This window comes from Schistocerca piceifrons, chromosome 7 (assembly GCF_021461385.2).
Source record: "Schistocerca piceifrons isolate TAMUIC-IGC-003096 chromosome 7, iqSchPice1.1, whole genome shotgun sequence".
Taxonomy (NCBI): Eukaryota; Metazoa; Arthropoda; class Insecta; order Orthoptera; family Acrididae; genus Schistocerca; species Schistocerca piceifrons.
Window position 1 is genome coordinate 509,344,508 of NC_060144.1, and position 5,794 is coordinate 509,350,301.

At 43.2% G+C, this 5,794-nt stretch overlaps 1 pseudogene; it reads right to left on the reverse strand.

The window, feature by feature from the left end:
- Nucleotides 1-4,520: 4,520 nt before the first annotated feature.
- LOC124709359 lies at nt 4,521-4,638 on the reverse strand (annotated as a pseudogene).
- Between the last annotated feature and the right edge of the window lie 1,156 nt (nt 4,639-5,794).

Genomic DNA, 5,794 nt, shown 5'->3' on the forward strand with positions numbered 1-5,794 from the left:
CGTGAGTGGCCCTTAAGCACACTGTCTTACTGCGTCAGAGTAGTGGATACATATCTGGAAGCCCTTTCAATAGTCATGGGCTTATTTCTGGTCGACATCACTATGAGGTACCTTGGTGCAACACGCTGGATGAAGAAAATTCTAGCAACCACAGAAGAAGGCTTCGCCGACTAAGGGCGTCTTCAAAGATGGCGGGTGAATACGTGACAAACAGGGTGAGGCACTTGCGAAAAGTGCAGAAAAGTCTGTAAGTTATTCTCGAAAATATGGGAAGCGTTAGTAATAAAACACACTACCATAAGCCATGAAGTGATGTTGTTGTTGCCGTCTTCAGTCCAGAAACTGGTTTAATGCTACTCTCCATGCTACTCTATCCAGTGCTAGCCTCTTCATCTCCAAATAACTACTGCACCCTACATCCTTCTGAATCTACCTAGTGTATTCATCTCTTGGTCTTCCTCTACAATTTTTACCCTCAACTCTACACCCCCCCCCCCCCTCCAGTACTAAATTGGTGACCCCTTGATGCTTCAGAACATGTCCTACCAACCGATCCCTCTTTCTAGTCAAGTTGTGCCACAAATTGCTCTTCTCCCCAATTCTGTTCAGTACCTCCTCATTAGTTACGTGATCTGCCCATCTAATCATTAGCATTATTCTGTAGCACGATATTTGGAAAGCTTCTAGTCTCTTCTTGTCTAAACTACTTATCGTCCACCTTTCACATCCATACATGGCTACACTCTATACAAATACTTTTAGAAAATGCTTCCTGACACTTAAATCTATACTCGATGTTAACAAATTTCTCTTCTTCAGAAACGCTTTTCTTGCCGTTGCCATTTACATTGTATATCCTCTCTACCTCGACCATCGTCAGTTATTTTGCTCCCTAAATAGTAAAACTCGTCTACTACGATAAGTGTCTGATTTCCTAATCTAATTCCCTTAGCAACACCTGATTTAACTGGACTACATTCTATTATCCTCGTTATGCTTTTGTTGATGTTCTCCTTACAACCTTCTTTCAAGAAGCTGTCCATTCCCTTCAGCTGCTGTTCCAGGTCCTGTGCTGTCTCTGACAGAATTACAACGTCATCAGCAAACCTCAAAGTTTTTATTTCTTGTCCATGGATTTTAGTTTCTACTCCAGGTTTTTTCCTTTGTTTCCTTTACCGCTTGCTCAATATACGGATTGAATAACATCGGGGCTAGGCTACAACCCTGTCTCACTCCCTTCCCAACCACTGCTTCCCTTTCATGAACCTCGACTCTTATAAGTGTCATCTGGTTTCTGTACAAATTGTAAATTGCCCTTTGCTCCTTGTATTTTACCCCTGCCACCTTACAAATTTACTCATTAACGTATTGTTCGAGAGAAATGCATAAATCGATTGCTCTGTTCCGAGGTCCTGACAACATGCACAAAGCACTGACAATAATGATTAGTAAATAATTATCTTTGAAGTGTATTTCATACTAATATATAAACAGTGATAGGCTGTTTTTCCCTAAGAGTTACTTAAAAAGCATAATTTATTTAGGAAATTAACCGTTATTAAACAATTCATGTACAAAACTTTGAATGTCAAGTCGAAAGAAAAAAATTCCATGCAGTTCCGGTTTCCTTTCATGCACGGTAGCCGGCAAATTTATCTATTCTTTCCTATCCTCCTCCTATTCCCTTTAAATTACTAAAAGTTTTACTTAGTACGTTCCGTTTTCTGTAACTAATTTCTATTTTTGTTTGTTTAATTTATTTCTGTTATGTTGATATTTTGTTGCTGAAAGCAATATTTGCTTGTGTAATGCAAACACTGATGTTAGTACATGACGAATACTCTAAAATGTAGACTGTTTTAAAATCACAGTAAAAAGGTTTTCAAATATGCAATAAAAGAAATAAAATAGCGACTGTTCCGTTCCTCCACTACGAAGAATTTTAGCTGCGCCCTCACATTACATGTATTCGCTAATGAAACTGGTCATACATAATCCTTTCACAATTTAAGAACAACAGTGATGTCCATACCTAAAACACTAGAGGGAAAAATGACCTTTATTACCCATTATTAATTTTGTCAGTGGCTGAGAAAGGAGTTCAACACGCAGCAACAAAAATCTTTGGCCATTTGCCCAATCTCATAAAATTTCTGACGACAGCAAAACAGATTTTAAGTCTAACCCAAAATAATTACTCCTGGACATCTTCTATTCTGTGAACGAATTTCTATTTAAAAGCTAGTAGCTAAAATAGTTTTTAAGTATTTTAAGTGTAGGACTAAACAACTTATGCATTCATTAATTTTACCACTATTCAATAATGCATGTACTGTAAACCGACTCGTTTCACATCATTTCGATACAAGAATCTTCAAAATGTTGTATGGAACATTTAGTAACTGACAAGGGAACCTCCCCATCGCACCCCCCTCAGATTTAGTTAAGTTGACACAGTGGATAGGCCTTGAAAAACTGAACACAGATCAATCGAGAAAACAGGAAGAAGTTGTGTGGAACTATGAAAAAAAAAGCAAAATATACAAACTGAGTAGTCCATGCACAAGATAGGCAACTTCAAGGATAGTGTAACCGCAGGAGCGCCGTGGTTCCGTGGTTAGCGTGAGCAGCTGCGGAGCGATAAGTCCTTGGTTCAAGTCTTCCCTCGAGTGAAAAGTTTACTGTCTTTATTTTCGCAAAGTTATGATCTGTCCGTTCGTTCATTGACGTCTCTGTTCACTGTAATAACTTTAGTGTCTGTGTTTTGCGACCGTACCGCAAAACCGTGCGATTAGTAGACGAAAGGATACGCCTCTCCAATGGGAACCGAAAATATTTGATCGAAAGGTCATAGGTCATAGGTCAACCGATTTCTCTACAGGAAAACAAGTCTGATATATTCTATATGACACTGGTGACGGCATGTGCGTCACATGACAGGAATATTTTGTCGACCCACCTAACTTGTACACTTGGCGAATTGGTAAAAAGATTCTTCTACCTTGAGCGATTTAGGTTTTCTTGTGGATATGATTATCAATCCCAAAAAAGTGATGAAAACATAAGAGTTTGTTACATAAACTACAGCAAATGAATACAACAGTTTCACAGTCGCACAGTTTTCCTAGTGCTCTGTCAAAACATATGTTATTACTGTTTTCAAATTTTTCTGTGTGTAGACCGTCAAATCCTGCATATGTCCAAGCAAATCTGAACATGTCCTGGAATTTTGGAGAGCGAAGTTGATTATGTGTGAGTGCCTGAACTTTGATAATTGACACACGATCACGTAAACAATACTGCTCTGCGTACCTGTGCAGCTTCGCAAAATCATAGAATCTTTTCACAAAGTATTTCACTTGACGTAAACCAAACACGTCTAACGGTTGCACAAGAGGTGTACAACCTGGAGGAATGGTAATCACGTCTAATCCCACACTGAAATTGTCTGCAAATAAAAAATCAAGCTTTTCACCCGAGGGAAGACTTGAACCAAGGACCTCTCGATCCGCAATTGCTCACGCTAACCACGGGACCACGGCGCTCCTGACCTCATACTGTCCTTGATGTTGCCTATCTTGCGCATGGACTATTCAGTTTGTATATTTTGCTTATTTTTTTCATAGTTCCGCACAACTTCTTCCTGTTTTCTCGATTGATCTGTGTTCAGTTTTTCAAGGCCTATCCACTGTGTCACACTTATAACTAAATCTGAGGGGGGTGCGATGGGGAGGTTCCCTTTTAAGTAACTTGCCATGCTGCCCGACCTACGAAGGTTTCCTTCGAGACAGACCTCACCAGCTGAAGCGACCGTTCGTGACGTTTACTTTGTTCGTGGTGTTGCAGACGCACGATGACGTGACGGCAGCGCGGCGGGCGAGATGAGCTCCCAGCCTCCTTCGGCGCCGCCCCCGTCCGGGGGCGGAGGCCCGCCGCCGCCGGCCACGACGGCGCCCTCCGCGCCTCCCGCGTCGCCGCCCCCGGTGGCCGTGGCGGTTCCCACGCCGCCGCCGCCACCCCCCACCGAGCCCAGCAGCCTCAACTCGGGCTACGGCAGCGGCGACGAGACCACCAGCCTGCTGGCGCCCGCTTCCGGGGGTGGCGGGGGCGGCGTCGTGGGCGTGTCGGCGCCGCACACCAAGCCGGTGCTGACGCGCCAGGACTGCGCCTCCAGCTTCCCGCTGTCCGAGGACGGCGCGCGCTCCGTGCCCGACCTCGAGATGCACTGCAGGCTGGACACCGGCTGCCCCGCCAGAGGTGAGTCGGCTGCAGTACGAGGGCGCCGTGGCTGCTGCCATTTCTCAAGCCACTACCCACGACCACTCCGTCTAAGGGCCACGAGTGGCCCATCGGGACCATCCGACCGCCGTGTCATCCTCAGAGGAGGATGCGGATGGGAGGGGCGTGGGGTCAGCACAGCGCTCTCCCGGTCGTAATGATGGTATTCTTGACCGAAGCCGCTACTATTCGGTCGAGTAGCTCCTCAATTGGCATCACGAGGCTGAGTGCACCCCGAAAAATGGCAACAGCGCATGGCGGCCTGGATGGTCACCCATCCAAGTGCCGACCACGCCCGACAGCGCTTAACTTCGGTGATCTCGCGGGAACCGGCGTATCCACTGCGGCAAGGCCGTTGCCCTCTACCCACGACAGAGGTGAAAACTTTAGACTGAAAGAGTTACACCGTGCAACCTCCCCACCATATTTGCTTCTGTAAGAAATTTAGCCCAACTTTACCTCCCACTTCACCTATTACCAATACCATGTCCGCACAAACTGTTATCCAACTTCATATCGTATGCTAACCTTTGACAAAACTGAACCTAATTTGAACTGAACAGTGACTGATCTGAATACAACTTCTTACATTAAATGCGCAGCTGAAGTAAAACAATTATCTGGCCCTAATCAAAATTTCTTCGTACCTCGCCTCTTGACGACATTGACGAAGATTTCTCGAAAGCACAAAAGCAAACAGCATCCAGGCAGCGACTAAGCTCGATTGCTTTTTCTAAACAAAATCTCCGAACTATTGCATACCTCATGTGATGATGCGTAGCGATAAACAGTAGGACGGGGAGAGTAACTATTTCTGTGAAATGATATTCCAAGACAACGATTTCAGAATGAAGTATGTATTCAAAAAGACAGAGTGAATACTGTTCGTGAACCTCACACACAACATTAGCCTGAATAATACTTTGCTTAACAAAGTGAACTATGATTTAAGGAGGGTAGAGTGATAACAGAGAAATTCTGCAAAAAATCTAACAGCTTAATCAATTAATATCTAAATGCATGACTAAGCGAAGTACAGTGCTCTTTCTCTCAGCTCTGAGCAAGTGAACGAAGTAAACTAGCTCCCAATAATCATTTCGACAAATCAGGTGCGGAGTGATGCAATCTTACCCCAAACTTCTTCTCTTTAAAAAAATTTACGTTATTCAAAATTTATACTCCTTTCGATTTCCAATACATATATCATATTCATCCTTGCTGTCCTTTACAATAAATTTTTCTTTATCTGGCATATACCGGATGATCAAAGCGTCAGTATAAATTTGAAAACTGAATAAATAACGGAATAATGTAGATAGAGAGGTACAAATTGACACACATGCTTGGAATGACATGGGGTTTTATTAGAACCAAAAAAAATACAAAAGTTCACAAAATGTCCGACAGATGGAGCTTCATCTGATCAGAAAAGCAATAATTAGCATAACAAAGTAAGACAAATCAAAGATGATGTTCTTTACAGGAAATGCTCAATATATTCATCATTCCTCAACAA